We start from the raw sequence: 23084 nt of genomic DNA, 5'->3' as shown, positions 1-23084 counted from the left end.
GACAGAAACTATAATGATATTGGGACCGCTACCAACAAACATTCTGGGGCTTGACTTATTGAAAGGGAGAGCGTGGATAGACTCCAAGGGGAGGGGATGGAAGTTCCGACTCCCTGCGGCTTCGATGAGGCTTTTGCAGTCCGCGCCTGCACTCCCACCTTCAAAAATAGTCAATGTGAAACCTTATGCCTTGATGTTAGGGGCGAGAGAGGGCATTGCCCCTGTAATAACTGAGCTACGGGAACAGGGAATAATTGTCCCAACCCACTCACCTTACAATTCTCTGGTGTGGCCAGTCCGCAAACCAAACGGAAAATGGCGGTTAACAATCGACTATCGGCGCTTGAATGCTAATACCCTTAACAGCTGCGGTGCCTAACATGGCCGAGCTGATCGCAACAATACAAGAACAAGCCCACCAGATCCTAGCCACCATTGATGTAAAAGATATGTTCTTTATGGTCCCTTTGCAGAAAGCGGATAGGGACCGCTTTGCTTTTACTTGGGAAGGGATACAATTCACTTTTACACGTCTCCCCCGGGGATATCGGCACTCGCCGACAATTGCTCATTATGCGTTGGCTCAAGAGCTCACCAAAATCACTCCTGCAGAAGGGGTTAAAGTATACCAGTATACTGATGATGTATTAATTGGTGGCCCTGATACCAAGTTGGTGGGACAGACCCAAACAGAGATAATCGCTCACCTAGAAAAATTAGGACTCCAAATTCCAAACTAAAAGATACAACTCCCATCTTCCAAAGTGAAGTTCTTGAGTATCTGGTGGAGGGGTGGGACAGTGTGCATTCCCCCGAAACCTTGACCACCCTTGAACTAGTGAAAATGCCTGCAAATAAGAAAGAACTCCAACACGCCTTAGGCCTGTTGGTGTTTTGGAGGAAACACATCCCTGACTTCTCTATCATAGCCCGACCCCTGTACAATCTAACATGCAAAAGGGTCTCTTGGGATTGGACCCCGGTCCATGAAGAAGCCTTAAAATTGCTAATTTTCGAAGCTGGGGTGTACCAGGCCTTGGGGCCAATTCATCCAACAGACCCACTCTGCATTGAATGGGGTTTTGCGATCCATGGGCTATCAATACATATGTGGCAGCGTGGACCCAAAGGCCCGACTCGGCCTATCGGATTCTATTCATGTAGCTTTAAAGATGCAGAGAAACGATACTCAGTTTGGGAAAAGGGCCTCTTTGTGGTCAACCTAGCTTTGCAAGAGGTGGAAAAAATTATACGGCAACAACCAATGATCCTGAGAGGGCCCTTTAAGGTTTTAAAACCAATATTGATGGGAACCCCACCCCTGTAGGAGTTGCACAGCGAGAAACCGTAAGGAAATGGTATGCACAGCTAGATCATTATTGTCACACACGCCAAATAGAAGAGGGAGCGCCTAAAACACTCCAACTACAAGAACCGCCTGACACCCAATTAACTCAAGAACTTCTTCCCTCGTATATAAAACCTACCCCTCCATTCGAATCTCGTCTAAAAAATGTGTGGTTCACCGACGCATCTTCTGAAAGAGAGGGAAAGATCTGGAAGTACCAAGCGGTAGCCCTGCATGTTGACTCAGGGGACCGAATCGTAACAGTAGTTGAGGGAAGTGCCCAGGTAGGGGAACTGATAGTGGTTTGGAGTGTGATAAAAAGAGAAGCTGAAAAACGGAGAACCAGTACTTATTTCTATGGATTCGTATGCAGTGTTTAAAGGGTGCACTGAGTGGCTCCCCTTCTGGGAACAGAATCAGTGGGAGGTTAACCGGGTACCCGTGTGGCAAAGAGAAAAATGGGAGGAGATTTTGAATAGTGCAAAACGGGGAACTTTCTTGGTGGGATGGGTAGCCGCACACCAAGGGGGGAATCACCCAGCACACAGCTGGAATAATCGGGTAGACTCTCTAACTCGCTTAGCTACTATGGCAGCAGGAGCCAAAGAAGAAAAGTGGGGACACCTGTTAGAGCGGTTACATTGAAGCATGGTCATTCAGGGGTTAAAGACCTTTTCAAAGAAGCCAGTGGCAGAGGTTGGCCTGTTACTCGGGAATTGTGTAATACGATCATTTCTGCTTGTAGTCAGTGCCGGCCTATGAGACGGGAAGGGACTCTGGGAGACTTGTCAAACTGATTATATAGGACCCTTCAAGAAGTCAGACAGGAAGCAATATGTTCTTGTTGGGGTGGAAGTGGTGTCGGGACTTACCCAAGCAGCAGCAGTTGCAAGAGCAACTGGGGACAACATGGTGAAAGGATTAAAGCTATGGTTCAGTTATCTGCCTAAACCCCAGTGGATCCAATCAGACAATGGTAGCCACTTTACTTCCGGGGTGGTGCAGGAATGGGCAAAGGGTGAAGGAATACAGTGGGTATTTCACACCCCCTACTATCCTCAAGCTAATGGGATAGCGGAGAGGACAAACGGGTTGCTAAAGCATATCCTTAGGCTCCACGATTCCGGAAGGCCTGCACAGCTCCCCGATGCCATAGCGAAGGTGAACAGTCGCTGGGGAGTAAATGGATGTCCCAAGCTCACTGCATTTTTGCCCCAAACCCCCCTCCCTACTCTCGGGGGAAAGGGAAACAAAAGACCCGGTAAAACCCTTATACTACCCAGGACAGCCCGTTCTGGTAGACCTCCCAACAGTGGGAGAGGTGCCTCTGACCCTTAAAACTCCGCTGAACACCCATTCATGGGTAGCTGCTGATGCGCATGGAAAAGGCCACTGAATCCACACGCGATGGATAATACCCTCGTTTTAATCTATGCATGTTTTATATTTGCATTTTGTAGAACCAGAGAGAAAGAGAGAAAGACAGCAAGGGACCTGTGTTAGTCCTGGCTATATTGTGATAAATGACTTAGGTCTCAAACAGGATTCCAATCAAAGTTAACAAATTATTAAATGAATAAAGGCAAGCAAACAGCGCTGGGCACGCCGGGAGCTTCTGCTCTACCAAGACGCGCGCCATGAAAAACAAAACAGCTTCTTTTATAATCTGTTATATACCGACAGAGCCAATTTTTTGTATAACAATATATTTATTGAGAATAGCAAGCAAGCAGCGCTGGGCGGCCGGGGACTCCGCGCTCTACCAACGGCTCGCAACTTTATGTTATAGTTACATTTCTTATATACAGTTCATGCACCCCTTTCTTGTAAGTCTCCGCCTTGTCCTGCTTCCTCTTTCTTCACTCGTGCAGGTTTGTTACTAGGCAGATTCGGTCGATCTTCTCAAGGGGGAGTGTCTTTTGATGTAGAATGTCTTTTGATGTGGAGAAGTGCAGTCTTGGCAGAGTTAATCCCCTTATCTGGTAAATTATAGCCGTTGTCTTTTCCCTCCTTATCTAGTAAGTTATAGCCGTTGCCCTTTTCCCGTGACCTTTACGCACCATTTAAGCAAGCCTTGTTATTTACACAAGGCATCTGCTAAATCTCAATATGTCCCTTCCCCCTTCCCAATTGGTATGTAAGCCTTATTGTCTTCTTTTAATTCAACACGAATTACACAATGTGAGGGAACAATTTGGTTCCCTGTCGATTACATAATCTAACATTAGTTACATAGTCATACTAGGCGTGTCCTTCCAAAGAACTCTCCACCTCCTGGTTGTGTGGGTGCAGTAGTTGTCCTAGAAACTTATCTCTGACCAGGCTCCCCACTGCTCGGGCCAGACAGCAGACATCCTGTGTAACAGCCGACACCTTGCACAGCACCAGCTGCGATCACCAGAACCCAAACAAGTTCACAACAGACACCTCCCCCTCAACAAATGCATACAACAAATGGCCCATCAAGACCCTAAGTACTGCAATCTCTGAGGCCAAACACACATCCAAATGCCTCAGTTCTCCCCCAGGATCCCTTGTTTAACACTGTGCAGTTAACAACAAAACCGGTTTTGGGCTGGCAAAAAAGAACTATATACATATCATCTGTCTCCTCCCGGCCTGCGGTTATACGAGGACCAACAAAATGGTTAAAGACAGTGAGGGTCACATTTTATTATGCGGCCCTAGCATTGTTTATATTGACACGAATCAGATGAACACATTTCACAATCCCCCATTTTCTTTTTTTGTTGGTATTGATTCGTGTTTTCGTTTCCAATCGTGTCAATACTTGCCGAATTGGTTTCAATTTTGGATCTTCCTTTGTTTTTATTATCATCAGAGAATGAGTTGTTTCTTTCCCCGATTCTGGCATTCCTTGTATAACCAAATGTATTAGTAAAACAAGGTATTAAACATGGAATTATTAACAATCCCCCAAATACCCCCAATACAACTATAAAACAAAGTCATTTACTTCATCATCAATTTTTAAACAACAATTTCTAAGATTAAATTCCTTACAAACATCCCCTTCTTGTGTTAATCAATTTTATCTGTATCTATAATATAACAATTAGGGCCTTGATTTTGTTGTTCATTTTGCTGATTTCTTTGTACCAAGTTTTTGAATGCTCTTTGCTGTAGCATCAGTTCCTGTAGTTGGGCTCGCTTCTGTTTTATCCTTTCAATCTGTTTATTTCCTTCTTCTTCTTTGCTCCTTTTTGCTTCTCTTACTTTCTGAAAAATTTGATTCTATGAATTCTCAAGTCCGCTTTCTGTCTTCTTGGACCCAGCTAGCATGTCTTTATAGTCCGTAAAACCATCAGATACCCCCCTTCATCTTCACAGAACCTCTAAAATGAACATCCTCAAGTAGGACTAGAAGAGGTCCGGTAAGAGCCATAGCGGTCGGCGGTCACAGCCCAAAGGGTTTGCAGCCCTTGGCAGACCTTATTAGCTGCACCACCGGTTCCCTATCCGGTCTTGCCCTCTTCATTAGGGTTAGCTTTTTCCAATTTATATATTATGTCCTAACTATGGATAGTCTACAGTTATGTCTTTATGTTCCTAATCAAAAAAGAAACACTCCCTTATTAAATCGACAACAGTAAAACCTGACCCGTGGTAGTTCGTGCAATGGAGCGGTGGTTCTACAGCGAATACACAAAAACTCTAAACTATTATTCAGATAATGTTCTTGTCTCCCCCCCCCCCCCCCCCCCCCGGGAAATTATGTACTTAAGACACCTAGAACACTTAGCTCTTAGAAATAAACAGCACCTCTTACACAGTGGACAGGTGCTTGTGTCAGCTCCTCTCCAGGGACTTGGAAAGATTTGATTTCTTACCAGTCCCCCCATACACTAATACATTTCATGGGAGTAACTTCAATGAAATTCCCACAGCAACTTAGCTTATGTTCTTGGGCTCAAATTTCTTTATGTTCTTCTGATGGTTAGCTTAGTTTCTCCAGGCTCAGATGTGACTTTCCACTCCCTCACTGGACCTTTCACTCGTGACACATGCGTCCACCCTTTTTCAGCAGTTCTTACGGCCGTTTCTGTAGTTAATAAAACAAGAAAAGGTCCTTCCCAAAGGGGGTATAAATTTCCCTCTTTCCATGTTTTTATAAGAACTTTATTTCCTGGTTCCAGCTGATGAATTGCAAATCCTAAAGGTGGTGTTTGTCTTAACTCTTTTAATCTTTTTCCAATAGTAATTATATATTTCTGGATATTATGATCCTCAACCACGTTATTCCCCAGAGGCATTCCTTGAAAATAAGGCATGCCATATATAATTTCATATGGCAATAATCCAGTCTCACTGTGTGGTTTAGTTCTTATATTTAAAAGTGCCAATGGTAAGCATTTTGTCCAGGGCATCTGTGTTTCAATCATCAATTTAGCCAGTTGCTGTTTGATTGTTTGATTCATTCTTTCTAGCTTTGTGGATGCCATGGGGTGTGATACTCCCACTGAATGCCTAATGATTGACATAATAATTTTATTATTTTAGATGTAAAGTGTGTGCCCTGATCAGAGTCATGTACTGGATTATCCCATATCTGGGTATCAGGTGTTCTAATAAAGTTGTTTTTTTTTTCCACCATCTGTGCAGTAGCTCGTGCTACAGGGTAAGCTTCTACCCATTGTGTTAAATGATCTACTATTACCAATAAATATTCCATTTTTTTCCCTCCTGTGGCTGCTTGTCGAAACACTTTCTTATTTATAAGTTAAGCAGCCTTGTGTAATTTGAAGATTCCTCCCTTGAGTATTAATTAAACCTCTTTCTTCCCAAATTTTCCAAAAGTGTGAACCACCCCATATGCATATTTGGAATCTGTAAATATAGTCCCATTTTTTCCCTTTAATAATTCCAGGGCCCTATATAGGGCATACAGCTCACAAGCCTGAGCTGACCATGATGGGCTTAGAGGTCCTGATTCCACAGGCTTTAGGTTCTTATTAATTATTGTCTCACCTTAGTCTGGGTCTCAATTACCTCTAAGCAGTTATGTTGTAATTTCTCTGATGGTTCTCCAAAAAAAATTTTAACAATTTAATAGTGGCTTCTCGGGTTCCCTCTTCAGTTTCTCCCGCTATTCCACATATTGCAATAACTTTACCTCCCTGGGTAAAATGAAATCTTGTAAAATTTTCTCTAAAGTTTGTCTAAATAGATTTGGTGACTCTGTGAACCCTTGTGGTAGCACAGTCCATCTTAATTGTTGTTTTCATCGATAGCGATACAGCAGTCGCACAGAAAGCCTCACTCTGGTTGTTTAGCTGCTGCAATTATAGCCCCGCGGCAAGGGGAGAGGCGGCGGCCGCCGCCGAGGGGGGGCTGCCCGCGCCGCTCTCGCCGCTGCTGCTGCTGCTGCCGCAGCGCCGGCTCCGCCGCGACCGCACGGAGCCGGACCCCTCCCCTTGACTTTGAATGTCCAAGTTTAATTTTAAAATCAAATCCTTTCCTAATAAATTGTATTCCGCCTCAGGGAGCAAAAGTAAATCATTAAGGCAAATTTTCTTCTCTGTTTCTACTTCTACATCTTTTAAAACGGGTACTTTAAAAGGTTTCCCTTTTGCCCCTACTACTGACATATAACTCTTCCCTTTTTCTATTTCCTTCGGAAGTTTTTGAATAGTGGATTTTTCGGCCCCTGCGTCCACCAAAAATAAAACTTCCTCTTTATGGGGACCAATTAATAATATCAAGGGCTCTGTTGATGTTGACGTCCCCAAAAGATATAGCCCCTGACACCTCTATTCTTCCTGAAACATTTTCTCATCTTGTTCCCGCTTACGGCAGTTCCTCTGAACATGTCCCCTCTTGTTACAGTAGTAACAGACGGGAATTGTGAACCTTTCTTGAGGAGACTGTCCCTGGGGTGTCTGCTCTATTCTTCTTTCCTTTTTTTTTTTTCAGACAGAGTCTTATTTTTCTGGCTTTCTCTTACTGCTGCTACAAAGATCTTAGCTTTTGTCTTTTGTTTTTCCTCATCTCTCCTAACATATACTTTCTGTGTTTCCTTAAGTAACTCTTTTAATCCTCTTTCTTGCCAGTCTTCCAGTTTTCTCAAATCCCTCATATTCTGTCTTCCCTGGGGTTGTTGATGATCCCAATGAGGATCCACGTTTGGCCATTTCTGATCTCCCGGGGGTCCTGCCCGATTCTGTCTTTCCCAAATTCTCATTCCAGCTTGTCTAATCATCCCTTTTTCCTCAGCAGTAAATAAAATCCCTAAAATAGACTGTATTTCTTCCCAGGTATAAGTATTGGGACCTAGGAATTGATCTAGTTTTTCAGCTACTCCGAGGGGATCATCTAATAGGGTCCCCATTTCTTTCTTAAAATTTCTTACCTCTGTGGTATTTAATGGGACTGCCACAAACCCAATGCCTCCTTGATTGCCTCCGAGGGGTACCTCTCGTAAGGGATATAAAAAGGCTCCCTCGGATGCGGCAGTCTTACGTCTTGTACATGCAGCCAGAGGTTTTTCTAATTCTGGTGCTGTTGGTGTTGGAGGCAGGGACAACGGTGGTACTGGTGGAGGTACTATGGCCACCGAAGGGGGAGCCGCCGCAGAATATGGAGGCGGTAAGTTATCTAGTGGCTCCCATTTATCATCTTTTTCTTTTCCCTTGTCGTTTTTATCTCCTTCTTCCTCAAACTTCTCATCTGGAAAAGGACGTGAAGTCCTAATCCATAATTCTGCATAATCACTTTCCTCCTGACTAAAAGGTTCCTTTGAATTAACATATATATTTAAGGCCTGGCAAACCCAGTCTTCAAAAGATCCAAAAACAGGCCAAAAGACATGTGGTCTTAAAGGCTCCTTTGGCTATTCAACCATGCAATATTGAATTAATTTTAATTTACTTTTTCCTTTTCTGGGGCCCCTTTCATTCCAATTTTGAATCATTATCCCTAATGGACTTTCTGGTGGTATATCTGGTAATTTGCTCCCTTCCTTCTGGTCCTGGGTTCTTGACTTTGTTTGACCCATCTAGGAATTTTACTGTGGCAATTCCTACAGCCCTTGGTCACCGGTAAGAGTGTCTTGCAGGGGGTTTAGGACCTATCACCCACCCACGAATCCTATAGGAATCACTTCGGTCCTTCACCGGCCAAGTCCCTCGCGGGAGATTGGAACCCCGGTTAGACGACCTCCACAATCGCTTCGGAACAAAGTTCCATCTCAGTCACACTCTTACACACACAGGCAACCGAATCCCACCCAACCGAACGGTATACGCCTTTAAATACTTACGACTCTGTCGTCTTCGTTCGGATCTTCGTGCGCAGAATTACGGGCAAAATAAACTGCTGCAGCCGGCAAGGGAGCTCAAAAAAAAATTAAATTCTTTGCTTGCCCTTATTCCGGTTCAGGATGGTGTTAGTCCCGATTCGACTGGATCAGGAGCCACCAAATGGTGGGGGCGCCCCCTCCTTGATCAAGTCAGAATGCAGGAACTAAGACCATCCCGGACGAGCCCCCAACTGTGATAAATGACTTAGGTCTCAAACAGGATTCCAATCAAAGTTAACAATTTATTAAAAGAATAAAAGCAAGCAAACAGCGCTGGGCACGCCGGGAGCTTCTGCTCTACCAAGACGCGCGCCGTGAAAAACAAAACAGCTTCTTTTATAATCTAACATTAGTTACATATTCATACTAGGCGTGTCCTTCCAAAGAACTCTCCACCTCCTGGTTGTGTGGGTGCAGTAGTTGTCCTAGAAACTTATCTCTGACCAGGCTCCCCACTGCTCAGGCCAGACAGCAGACATCCTGTGTAACAGCCGACACCTTGCACAGCACCAGCTGCGATCACCAGAACCCAAACAAGTTCACAACAGACACCTCCCCCTCAACAAATGCATACAACAAATGGCCCATCAAGACCCTAAGTACTGCAATCTCTGAGGCCAAACACACATCCAAATGCCTCAGTTCTCCCCCAGGATCCCTTGTTTAACACTGTGCAGTTAACAACAAAACCGGTTTTGGGCTGGCAAAAAAGAACTATATACATATCATCTGTCTCCTCCCGGCCTGCGGTTATATGAGGACCAACAAAATGGTTAAAGACAGTGAGGGTCACATTTTATTATGCGGCCCTAGCATTGTTTATATTGACACGAATCAGATGAACACATTTCACAATATTAATTGTTATTTGTGTTATTGTTGCCGAAAAACTCGGAATAAAGAACTTATCAACACCAATTTAGTGTAGATAAGCAGACACTTCTTTATTGACGGCCGGGTGTGCGGGTGAGTCCTCTCACGAACCACGCACACCTGAACACCAAAACAATACACCTTATATCAAAACTTATTCATGCATATTCATTAGATTTCCAAGAAAGGCTATACATATTCATTAGATTTCCGGGAAATCATTAGCATATGTAAATGTCCTTTACGCAGGCGCAGTGAAGGTCTCTGGTGGTCTTCAGGAGTCCTCTGGTGGTCTTTCATAGTCTTCCTCACTCGTCCGCTTCTTGACCTCTCAGGTGTTTCCAAGCAGCAAACTGGTGTCCATAACGGTTTCCTCAGTTTCTAAAACAAACACTACAAGGCTACCAATCTTTGTCAAAACTTCTGTGGTTAAATGATTTTAAACAATACTTGAATTCTTATGGTTACACATTATACATTTTCTAAGTTCCTAAGGCTACATTTCAAACTTAACACTCCCATACCTATGCTTCATAATTTTCTACTTTTTAATCAAACCAAACTCCTTTGTAATTAGATTTTAATTTCTTTTATCAAAATATTTGCAACATTATCAGTTTATTGTTACTTGTCATTTCTTTCTGTTATTATAGGGAAAAATGGTTTGGGGAGCCTTGTCCCTCATCCTGATCCTTTCCACTGGAGGACAGGGAAAAGATTCTCCAGATTTAGCTTGCAATTTGATTCAAGGTTTTATGCACCTCTGGAATGACACCAATCATGGTGTTTGTACAAAGAAATTCAATTCGGACTCGTTAATCTAAATATCACCAATCTTGTGAAAAGAGGCTGGTAAACCAAATTGCTCCTGGAACAACGCTTCCGGGGGAACCTTTCATGGCTCTAAAAAAAAACCCCTCCCTCTGATGATTCAAAGATTTATCTTCTTCCCTGAGGAGGAAACCTTGAATCTTGTGATGTTGTTGTTAAAAGAACATGGGGTATATGGGATGTTAAATCTCACCGACAGAGAATGCTGTCTCACCATACACAATGCAACCACCTCCTTAGAAGAAGCACGAAAGAAGATGAGAGAAGTTACAGACGAGACTGGAGAACTTTTCCAAGCGATGCAACCAAGAGACCGGTTTAACGGAGGATCGTTGCTGACCTCTCTTCTAACGTCCTTGGGACTCACGGGGTGGGGAAAATGGCTCCCCTTTCTTTACATCTAAATCACCAACCTGGGAGAAGACTATATTGACGTGCGGAAAACAGACTCCACAATCGGTGAGATTGTAAAGTAGGTATGTTCATTCAGCGCTGGGCAGCACGGGGGGTAGTCCCACCAAAGTCGTGCTCACCTGACTTGGCAGTTTGCTTTAAATTTATACAGTCAAGTGTTACATATACATAGAGTTTCGCAATACGCCTATACATAGGCATTACCTATCCCCGCTTCATATTAAAATTAGCTCCAGGAAGTCGTTTCCATAGTCTCCTCTCAACTGCGCTTGCGCAGTGCCTCCTTATGGTGGTCGTCTGGTGGTCGTGAAGATGAAGGCTGTATGTCTTCTTCACGGTGAACTCTTAACTTTCTGTCCCTGCGCAGACTCAGTTGTCCCTTGGCATTTGTCCAAATCCCAAGGCCGGTCTTGGCTGGTTCTTGGAGTGGACTGCTGCTTCTTATCAGGGACTATCTCCTGTCCCAGCCAGCCTCAACAATGCAAGTGTTAAACATCACTTCTCATCCCCTTGGGCCATGTCTACCTCTATTGAAACTTCTTTGACTTCATTATAAGCTAGATAATTATTAAACAATTCCTATCTACATTCATATATCTTCTATATCTACTAAGGTTCCTTTGGTTCCCCGTCTCACCCATGAAGTGTCATCTTGTGACATTAAATGTAAAAGTTGGGGTTTTTTCCAAATTTGAGAGAGATCTGTTTCTATTCGTCTCTTTTGGTTAACATGGGTGCAGCAGCGTTCATTAATTACAGTGCACAGGCCCCCTTGCTGAGCAAAGAGCATGTCTAGACCTAGTCAATTCTGGAGCTCCATTTTTCCTAGGGAAGTGGTTTCTTCCTGGAGGGCCTTTATAGCATCGATTGTGGCATTATTAATAATTTCCATAGTGGCAGAAAGATTTACTAGAGCTTCCTCTAACTCACTAACTCCCAATGATGGAATGAGCCATCGTACAAAACTATGAAAGCTAGTTGGTCTTTCCACTAGAGGATTGCTGGTGCGTTTTTGCCTTATTACTGGTTTCATATAAGTCCGTAAAAAGTTTTGGGAATCATGGTCAGTTAAATTTTTAACCATAATGGTATTAGGAGCTATGGTTCCTACGGCACTGTCCTGGGTTCAGCTGGGATAGAGTTAATTTTTTACAGGAACCTGGGAGGTGGGGGGCATAGCCGAGGCAGCTGACCTGAACTAGCCAAGGAGCTATTCCATACCATGTGACATCATGCTCAGTATATAAATGGAGAGCTGGCCGGGGGGTGGGCTCTACTTTCGGTGGGGGAAGTGGCGGAGCGTCGGGTCCCGGGTGGTGAGCAGTTGCACTGTGCATCACTCTTTTTGTATACTCTTTCATTAATACCGTTGTTGTTGTTGCAATTTCTTTGTGTTGTCCCAGTAAACTGCCTTTATCTCAACCCTCGAGGTTCCAGTTTTGGGTTTTTTTTCTCTCCTCCGTCTTCCCCCCCTATCCCACCGGAGGGGGGCGGGAGGAGCGAGCGAGCGGCCACGTAGTCCTTTGTTACCGGCTGGGCTGAAACCACGACAGGCACATTGGCCAGTCCAACCTAGAGGCAGTACTTTATATCCTGTCTGTCCACAAATCCAATACCATCCTAATCCTACTGGAGTGGGCCATCCCTTGGGTCTAGTAGAATTATGCCCCCGGGTTCTTGCAACCCGGGTTTGATTGGAGTTCCACATGTTTGCGCCACCATACTTAATATATTCAGTACAATTGGGGTAACTTCCAACAAACAACTTGACTGATCCACATTTAGGGTCCGTGTTATTACCTCCAGAATTCTTAGTTGTATTTTTCAGATGGCACCTTTGAACACATGGAACCTTTTGGGTTTCATTCCACAATTCGCTCAAATCTGTTTGCCATTGAAGGTTCTCAGGGGGTATTTCAGTGTACTTTGTGAGGGACATGTTATTAAAAGCTGCTGCTATCACAGAGGTGTTGGAAAAGACTGTAGCAATTACAGGGTAGCCCTGTCCGAGACCCTTAGGAAAATGTGAACATATCCAGCAATCAGTTTGATTTACTATTTTTGCAATACTCTCATGGAGTTGAACAAACATGTTCCCATTCCATGTTACGCTCCTTGTCCCCAAGGTTGCCCATATTACCGCGTAAAAACTAAGTGTCCATCGGGTTTTGGGTGACTTTTTCACTCTGGTGTGATGAATCCAAGCGTTCTGTTCCTTGATTCTGATTGCAGTAAAGGAGGTGAGTAGTACTTGGAATGGTCCTTCCCACTGTGGTTCCAGGGTTTTTTCTGTAAGAGACTTTATATATACATAATCCCCAGGTTGTATATTATGTACAGGTCCATCTAAACCTCTCCCTCGAGTCCCAGCCACATGTTTCCTGATTTTATTGAGTTGTTTACTTAATGCTATCATGTAAGAGGTCACAATTTCGTCCCCAGCTTGTACAGACACCCCTTTCTGTATTTCATAGGGTCTTCCATATAACATTTCAAAGAGGCTCAGTCCTTCCCTTGCCCTTGGTACACAAAAGGGCTAAAGGGAGAGACTGAGGCCATGTTAGATTTGCTTCTTGTCTCAATTTTACAATTTGCTGTTTGATTAAGTGGTTCATTTTTTCCACTTGACCACTCGACTGGGGGTGATATGGAGTATGAAGTTGCCAATCTATATCCAAATGGCGGATAATTTGTTGTACTATTCTTGAGACAAAATGTGGTCCTCTGTCAGAGGACATGGTTGCTGGAACCCTGAAATGTGGTATTATTTCTTGCACTAATATTTTAGTTACCTCCCGGGCTTTAGCCGTTCTTGTTGGGAATGCTTCTGGCCAACCTGAAAAGGTATCAGTTAATGTCGGGGAATGCAACGAGTCTACGGAATTCCTGACAGTTCGAGAACAGCGCGACCTTGAGCAGCTTGTAGTATATCCTTGAAGAGTCTGGAAAGATCTGAGAAGACCAGTACAAAAACAAGATAGTGATAAGAAGAACCGTCCTGACGAACTCACCAATCATGAATTGTTAGTTACTAACCAAACCAATCATATACTAACACATACTCTAAAGAAGGGTATAAAAAGCTGTGTTAGAACAATAAAGTAGCCATTTTGCATGATCTATTACTTGTCGTGTCCGTCTCTACCGCGACAAATGGTGACCCCGACGCGTCTGAGCGAACAGATCATCTAACGGCGATATATCTAGCACTAGCGAGAAATATACCAGCGGCGACGAGAGCTGCGAAAGAGCGTACCAGCAGCGAGACAAGCTGCGGAGACGGAGCCCGGTGAAGCTGAGAGCAGTGGAATCTGCCTGGTCCGGACCTGAGCCTAGACACCTAATAAGATGAGCCACCGGGGACTAAACTGTTAGAATGGGGCAGCAATTAACTAAGGAAGAGGAGACAATTTTGTCTACCTGGAAAGCCCTGTTAAAAAGAAAAGGGGTTAAAACCTCAGAACAAAACCTGAGAAGGATTTTATTATGGTGTAAGACCCAAGGCTTTCCAGCCACAACACTTACTGCGTTTAGTGTGGGTGCATGGCAATCTGTGGCCTTGAAAATGTTTGATGAGATCTCTAAAGGGCAGAAAGAGCTGTGCGAGTTGGCGGTCATATGGCGTTTATTAACTGAGACTCTGAAAGAATGGAAAGCAGAATGTGATGAGAAAGATCAGCAAAAGAAAGATGAGAAATCAGAAAATGTTAGCAAGGAAAAAGCTTCTGCTCAAGTAACAGCTGCGGCCGATGCTGCAATCTCAGCAGTTGCGGGCAGAAAACCCCTCACGGGCAAAATCAGATCATACCCTTATTCACCTCCTCCTCCTACGCCATTAATTACTTTACCGGGCGATGAGGGGCCCTCCTCACCTACTGGTGCGGCAGCGGAAGGTTTGACTCCATCAGCCCCCCCCCCCGAGGAGAAAAACGTGGCAATTAACACCGAGCCGGAAAGTGTGTGCCATACTGAAATTGAGGGCCGAAAGGACGGTGAGAGTCAAACTGAATGTGAGGGCCAAACGGAAAGTGAGAGCCAAAATGAAACTGAGGCAGAAAAATCTCTAATTGACACTATGCGATCTCTGCAGCTCGCAGATAAAACCATACCGAAAGAACCCCTGCCATGGACTCTCCCTCCATCCACAGTAACTGTAGTCGCGAGATTCCTTGATCAATTCTGGGAGGGAGTTAGAAGATATGCTGCCGATTCTGGCAACTGGGATCTAGTAGAACGCCTCAGCCCGTGCTCTCTAACACCAGCATTTCTAAAGCCTCTAGATAATGCAGCAGGGGCTCCTGCTACATTTCCTGTTTTCAAAGCTGCTCCAGGCACAAACCGGCACCATGAGCACAATCCAATCGGCTGGAGAGTAGTGCAGGATTTGCAGAATAAAGTACAAAAATTTTGAATCAATTCTCCTGAGGTGATGCAACTTATTCGTATAATCAGCACAGAGCTGCTGTGTCCATATGACATTATGCATCTGGCACAAGTGCTGTTTCAGCCCGTACAATTGCAAGTATTTCAATCTACTTGGAGGCAGATGGCACGCACAGCAGCGCTGCATAATTCACGACTGCTACAGGATGACCCGAGATTAGGCCTTGGAGAGGATGCTTTGCTTGGTGAAGGGCAGTATAGCAACCCTCAGCTGCAGGCTACATGGCCTCCGATTGCTCTCGAACAAGCACAAAATATAGGCCTTATGGCAATAAAGCGAACCATGGACATGGCAGCTCCGAAGCAAAAATATGCCACTATCCGCCAAGGCCCCAGAGAACCCTTTTTACAATTTGTAGAAAAAATATCTGCCGCCCTGGAAAAATAGGTAGAAGATGAGGTCTTAAGGCAAATGCTATGCAAACGGTTGGCAAGAGATAATGCTAATGAGGACTGTCAAAAGATCATACAGGCTTTACCAGGAGATCCTTCTGTCCCCGACATGGTAGCTGCATGTTCTAAAGTTGGGACACTGGAACACACGGTGACCACCATAGCCAATGCTATGAGAAATTCTGGAAAGTGCTTTGGGTGTGGCAGTGAAGGGCACGTCAATGTAACTTCTCCACACAAAACATCACCAGGTAAACAACCTGTGCACCACTCACCGGAGATTATTTGCAAGAAATGCGGAAAATTAGGACATTTTGCAAAACAATGTCGTTCCAAATTTCATGCTAATGGGCAGCCGCTACAGGGAAACCACAAAACGAGCGCGAGAGGGCGCGCGAGGACAACAAATGCCCTCCCGACAGCCGGCCACCTCCCCTCTGCGAACAATTGTCAGCCGCAACAGCTGGCTCAGCAGGGCTGGATGTATCCACCGCCGACACAGTAACTCTAGTCACGAACGACATCGTTAAGGTCCCTCTTAATGCAAGGGGTCCTATCGGACGAGGACTGAGTGCATTGCTATTGGGAAGATCAAGTAGCACGTTAAATGGAATAATTGTACATGTGGGAGTCATTGATGCTGATTTTACAGGTCAAATTTGCGCGATGGTTTCGACCCCCTACCCACCAGTAACAATCCCTAAAGGTACTCGTATTGCTCAACTTGTTCCTTTTTTCGAGTTCTATTTCAAAAGCAGAACAGCGACTGCGATGCGATGGAGGCTTCGGCTCTACGGGACCCCCTCAGGTCTGCTGGTCTCAGACTGTCTCATCATCCCGACCACATATGACGTGCACGCTGTCGAATCACGGAAGATCGCCGACTACAGTAAGGCTTGCAGGGCTCCTGGAGACCAGAGCCGATGTGACTATTATTGCCGATTATCCGTGGCCATCCACCTGGCCCACAGAGGAGGCTGGTATGGGAGTAGTGGGGCTGGGAGGCTCTGCGCGAGCAAAGATGGCAGCCACTCCAGTTCTGATTACCAATCCTGAGGGACAACAAGCAGTTGTTAAACCATATGTGATGGCAGCTCCCCTCAATTTATGGGGGGGGCATTGCTTGTCGCAGTGGGGGGTGAGAATTACCACGGATTTTTAACGGGGGCCACTGTGCTGCAGGGTGTTAGACAACCCACGCTTGTTTTAACCTGGTTAACAAATAACCCTGTGTGGGTGGATCAGTGGCCCCTGCCAATTGAAAAATTAAAGGCCCTGCAAGAATTGGTAGCAGAACAACTAGCTGCCGGACACATTGAACCATCTCACAGTCCGTGGAATACTCCAGTGTTTGTGATAAAAAAGAAATCAGGTAAATGGCGATTTTTGCATGACCTGCGGCAAGTCAATGCTGTCATGGCCACGATGGGGGCTCTGCAACCAGGCATGCCTTCACCTGCCATGATCCCTCAAGATTGGGAAATCATTGTCATGGACCTTAAGGGTTGGGGTTTTTTTTTACAATTCCATTAGCTCCCCAAGATAAAGAAAAATTTGCATTTTCTGTGCCTTCTATCAATCATGCAGAACCAGCAAAAAGATATCAATGGAGAGTTCTGCTGCAGGGCATGAAAAATTCACCAACCATTTGTCAATGGTTTGTTGCACAAGCTCTGTCACCTGTAAGGGAAAAATTCCCCACTAGCTATTGTTATCACTATATGGATGACATTCTGTTAGCATCAGACAACAAGGAGCAGTTGAATGACATGAAAAATTTGGCCACGAATTCGCTACAACAATATGGGTTAGTTATTGCCCCTGAAAAAGTGCAAGAAATAGCACCCTGGAAATATTTGGGAATGACAATTACAAGCAAGCAGGTTGTGCCCCAACCTGTGAAACTTAACCTTGCGGTTAAGACACTCAATGATGTCCAGAAATTAATGGGATCCTTGAACTGGATCAGGCCCTATCTTGGACTGACCAATTCGCAGTTACAACCTCTATTGGACTTATTAAAACATTCCAATGATCCAACAGAACCCAGAATATTAAATAAGGAAGCGTGAAATGTAATTCACATGGTGGAACAATGTATATACAAGAAATTTGTTTCTCGAATTGATTTGTCTCAATTGGTACAATTCTTTGTGCTAATTGACAAAACTGTGCCATTTGGTGCTTTGGTGCAGTGGAATTCTGAGTGGGATGACCCATTACATATTTTAGAATGGATGTTTTTGTCATTCCGGCCACGAAAAACTGCTCCTGGCTTGTTTGAACTTATTGCTGATGTAATCATAAAAGCCAGAAAACGATGTGTAGAACTAACAGGACGTGATCCAGCTACGATTGTTTTACCTGTTCAAAATTGGTACTTTGAATGGTGTCTGGCAAACAATTACGAGCTGCAAGCGGCTATGGCGGGTTTTCAAGGACACATCTCGTATCATCTACCATCGCACCCGCTCCTGAAATTTGCTCGAGAAATACCATTTGGTCAGAAAAACTTAAGCCAGCCAGAACCTGTGAAAGGCCCTACTGTCTTCACAGATGGTTCTGGAAAAACAGGTAAAGCAGCAGTAGTCTGGTATGAGAACAACAACTGGAACAGCAAAGTAGTACATCAAAATGGTTCTCCACAAGTAGTAGAGCTGCGTGCAATGGCTGTTGCTTTTTCTATTTTTTCTACTCCTGTAAATATTGTAACTGACTCAGCGTATGTAGCTAATTTAGTTTCTCGACTAGACAAAGTGGCTTTGACCATGTCAGACAATCAATTATTATTTGATGTGCTTTTAGAACTCTGGAAAAGTATTCAACTCCGAACAGAACCTTATTTTATCATGCATATCCGGAGTCATACCACTTTACCAGGTTTTTATACGGAAGGTAATGCCAGAGCGGATGCTCTTGTTTCTGCTATGGCTCTGACTACTGTTCCTAACATCAAACAACAAGCTATATTATCACATCAATTTTTTCATCAAGGTTTTCGAGCTTTACGAAGGCAGTTTGGTTTGTCCCATGCTGAAGCTCGCTCTATTGTAGCTGCTTGTCCTGATTGCCAAGGAATTCACACTCCAGTGTATTTTGGTACTAATCCCAGAGGTACACAAGCTTTACAGATTTGGCAATCTGATGTTACTCATATCAATGAATTTGGCAGACAAAAATATGTTCATGTTTCTATTGATACTTATTCTCATGCTTTGGTAGCAACAGCACATAATGGAGAAACAGGAAAAGATGTAATTCGACATTTCCAGAAGGCTTTCGCTATGCTTGGGGTGCCTTGCCAAATTAAAACAGACAATGGCCCAGCATACGCTTCACGAAAAGTTCAAACATTTTTTAATCTGTGGGGTGTTACTCATGTCACAGGAATTCCCCACTCCCCAACAGGACAAGCAATTGTTGAGCGTGCACATGGCACGTTGAAGCAGCAGCTTCAAAAACAGAAAGGGGGAATGGTTGGGGAACCACCACAGGCATGTTTAGATAAAGCAGTTTATGTTCTTAACTTTCTCCATTATGGGGACAATTCTTCCCTACCTCCTCTTTTTCAACACTTCTCTCTGTTCAACACAGAATTTACAAAAGGGTATCAAAGTACATGTTAAAGATTTAATTACTGGTCAGTGGAGTGGACCATGTGAGCTATTAACCTGGGGAAGGGGTTATGCTTGTGTTTCCACAGATGCTGGTCCTCGCTGGGTTCCTGCTCGGTGTGTTCGGCCTGTATTGGAACCTGCCTCAGGGTGAAGGATGGGTGGTCTCACAACCTAAACAAAATGTTTGGGTCACTTTAGCAAACATGACACACCAGGACACCTTGTGTCTCACCACCGCAACCCCTGAAAATCCATTCTCTACATGCTTGGTAGGACTACCTGTGGACACCTGGCCGAACCCACTGCAGATCCCGAATCTATGTAATTCTCCAAAAAGTTGTACAAACAACTGGGATCGTGTGTATGCGCATCTTTCACCAGTCACCCAGGAACCCCAAGAGTTAGAATTATTAGGATCTGTAATGATGGATGCTTGTGTGCTTTTTAATTACTCTTATAGCAATACTGCTCGCCAAGGCCAAAATGTTAATGCAACAAGTATTCTCTATCGCAATGCAACTGCATGGTGTAATTATACTGCACCTAATGCTTCACGATCTTCTGTTGTTCCTTTTGCGCTACCTCCTGGTGTGTTTTTAATCTGTGGAGATCGTGCCTGGGGAGGCATTCCATCTAAACTGAATGTGTCGGGAAGAGCAGCCGGAGTCAAGAATCACACTCAATATGAGTTAACATCTTGCTCGTTTACTGTTCAGACGTCTTGACATTTATACAAGACTGACTTGTCCACGCGCCTTATACAATACTCTAATTGGTACAATACCCCATTTCACGTGACACTATCTTATCCTCTATTGGCTGAGCAAGCTTCTTCACGAGGTGTCCAGCAGTTACTTATCTCATTCTTCAGCATCCAGGTGTTGTTTGTCAGGCTCTTCTTATCTTCTTTTTTCCCAGTGTACAAGGACACAGTGTCCTTGTCTGCTCCAGTATTTTGTAAACTTATGCTTCGTTCCCACCTAACGGCTGGATTGCTCACATGCCTTCGCCCAGCCAAGAAATCCTCAACAATTCCCCCTTTTTGTTTTTGAGCAATCCAGGCTTGCTTAATAACTTGGGATGCCATTTTTCCTTAACAAGCTGAACAAGGTAAAATTATTACAATAGCTAAAATCACAATAACTACAACAATGCCCATAATTCTTTAAGCCAACCCATTACCCCTAATGACCCGAACCATGAGGACTATGAGGAAGATGAACCATCCATACATTCTTGTGTCATCTTGCTCCGCGAACTCAGCCCAGCAATCGGTAGGTGCCAGCTTTCCGTGGGCGTCCCCACAGAGGCAATGATGGCCTCACCGTACACCAGCCCGATGCTCTTCGGAAAATCCCGGTATCTATACATTTGCAGAGGAACGGGTTTCAGCACACATGGCCAGCGGGTGCCAAAAGTCCGCCTCGGTTGCAATCTATGACGCATGCGCTCGCTGGCACGAGTCATAGCCATCTTGTCTATTGGTTCATGGGCTTTATGATGCGGTTGCAGTGCACAGAGAATCTTGACCTGTTGTTAGCCAAGGTGACCTATACGTTAGTTTTTGGCTGAGGTGGTATTCATATTGCCACACCATCTATGATGCTCCAGATGATGATGGTCGTACAAATCGAACAGGAGTCCATCGTGGTCCTGCATCTGTGGAAACACAATCAACCTCGTTCCCAGGTTATTAATGGAAATAGACCTTACCCCTAATTTTGGCTTTAATTAACTTTTACGTTTACCCCACACTATCTTCCCGTAATCACACTATGTTTAATCAAATTATGCTTAACACACTTTTTACCTAAAGCAAGTTCTATATACAATAAGGCATGCTGTTCTAAAAACCTCTCTGAAGGACTCAATGTCCGCTAGTCCTCTAAAGTGTAATACTCTATTAGTCAGAATCTGTCGGATCAGTGGCTCCAGCACCCGCCGGTGCCGTGCCAGTTGCTGCTGGGACATTTCCGGGTCCAACATCAGTGCGAAGCCATGGCTTGACCCACTTAGCCGGGATCCAGCGAAGGCCTCGATCTGTAAGCAGACATATATACCCTCTCCCCGTAAGTTTTACTTCTGTTGGTCCGCACCATTTCCTGGATTCTGGGTCCTCATACATTACCATGATTCCTGTACTTTGTTGCGTCCTTTCCGCCTGTAAAAGAGCATGATGCACTACCATTGGTGGGTCTTTGTGATCACCTGTCAATCTAAGATAATTTAGCACAAATAAGGCTTTGGCCAATCGCTCCTCTGGAAGTAAGCCCTGGGTTCCCCCTTTTTGTTTTTGCAGCATGCTCTTTAAGGTTTGTTGACCCGTTCGACAATAGCCTGTCCTGTGGGAAGATGTGGAATACCCGTACCATGGCACACCCAGCACTGCAAAAGAAGCGTGAAGATGTCATTCAATATGTAAGACCTTTTCTCCAGTTTGTACCGTGGCCCACATGGCAGCAGGATAGGTATCAATACACACGTGCGCTCGTACCCAAGAGTTCTACCAGAGGGCCCATATCATCATTAGTGATACCGCAAAGATTCCGCACCCACTGGATATCTCCCACAAGCTTCTGGACATCATGTACTGTTGAAATTTCTAACATTGCTAGCATCTATGTGCCACCTCAAATACTTCCAAGGTGCTGCCTTTTGCACCTTTTCAGGAGCAATTATTACTCCGCGATGGCTTAAGATGTCCTGCAATTGAGTTAAAATTTCATCCTGTGGCAAGTTCCTTCCCGCTATCAAAATGTAACTGAGGAAACTGCTTTCTTACAGGCTCTAATGCCCAGGCCACATACACCTGACACATTGTGGGGGAATTGCACATTCATTGCGGTAACACGACCCAATGGTATCTCTTATAGGGCTCTGCCTTGTTAATCGATGGTACCGAAAAGGCGAACCGTTCAGCATCATCTGGGTGCAAGGGAATGGTGAAAAAACAATCCTTTAGATCTATAATTAACAAATCCCATTCTTCTGGAAGCATAACTGGAGACGGCAAACCTGGCTGCAGGGCTCCCATACTGTGCATCACTGCATTCACAGCTCTGAGATCATGTAACAGTCTCCATTTCCCACTTTTCTTGGGAATGGTAAATATTGGTGTATTCCATGGACTAGTAGAAGGAACAACATGTCCTGCTTTCAATTGGTCCTTAACTAACTCTTGTATTTTTAGCAGCTTTTCAGAATTTAGCGGCTACTGATCAATCCAAACAGGCTCATCTGTTTTCCAGCTAATTTTTAGAATTGGCTGCCCCTCAGTGACTGCTCCTAAAAAGGATGGGTCACTAACATTGCCTTCATTTGGCTCAATAAATCACAGCCTATGAGGCCAAACAATTCAATTGGGGTAGTCATGACATACGGACGTGTCGTAACGTGTTCACCGTCGGGGAACACAAATGGGTAATGGGTAGCTGACTTACTAAGGTGGCTTGTGTGCCCCCTATCCCTGCAATGCCAAAATTTGGATTGATCAATGGCCATGATGGAGGCCAAATGCATCGTGAAATAATCGTAACATCAGCTCCTGTATTGATTGTCATTGGTTTCTTGACGATAGCTCCGTCAGGCCCTTCCAATTGCACTACCTTTTCTGGTTTACCTCTTGTTATGTCCATGGCAAAGTATACCTGCAGTTTCCCTGTGGAGCCGAATCCACCATCTCCACGTTGTACTTCACCTGGGTTCGGAACACATGACCTGAATGGAACTAATTGTGCTATTCTGGTACCTTTAGGAATAGAAACAGGAGGGATTAAAACATGAATCATAATTTTCACAGTCCCACAAAAATCTGCACCAATAAGCCCTGGGACTACCAAAATTCCTT

The sequence above is a fragment of the Haliaeetus albicilla genome, chromosome W, assembly GCF_947461875.1.
Source record: "Haliaeetus albicilla chromosome W, bHalAlb1.1, whole genome shotgun sequence".
Lineage (NCBI taxonomy): Eukaryota > Metazoa > Chordata > Aves > Accipitriformes > Accipitridae > Haliaeetus > Haliaeetus albicilla.
This window is presented reverse-complemented; position numbering follows the sequence as displayed.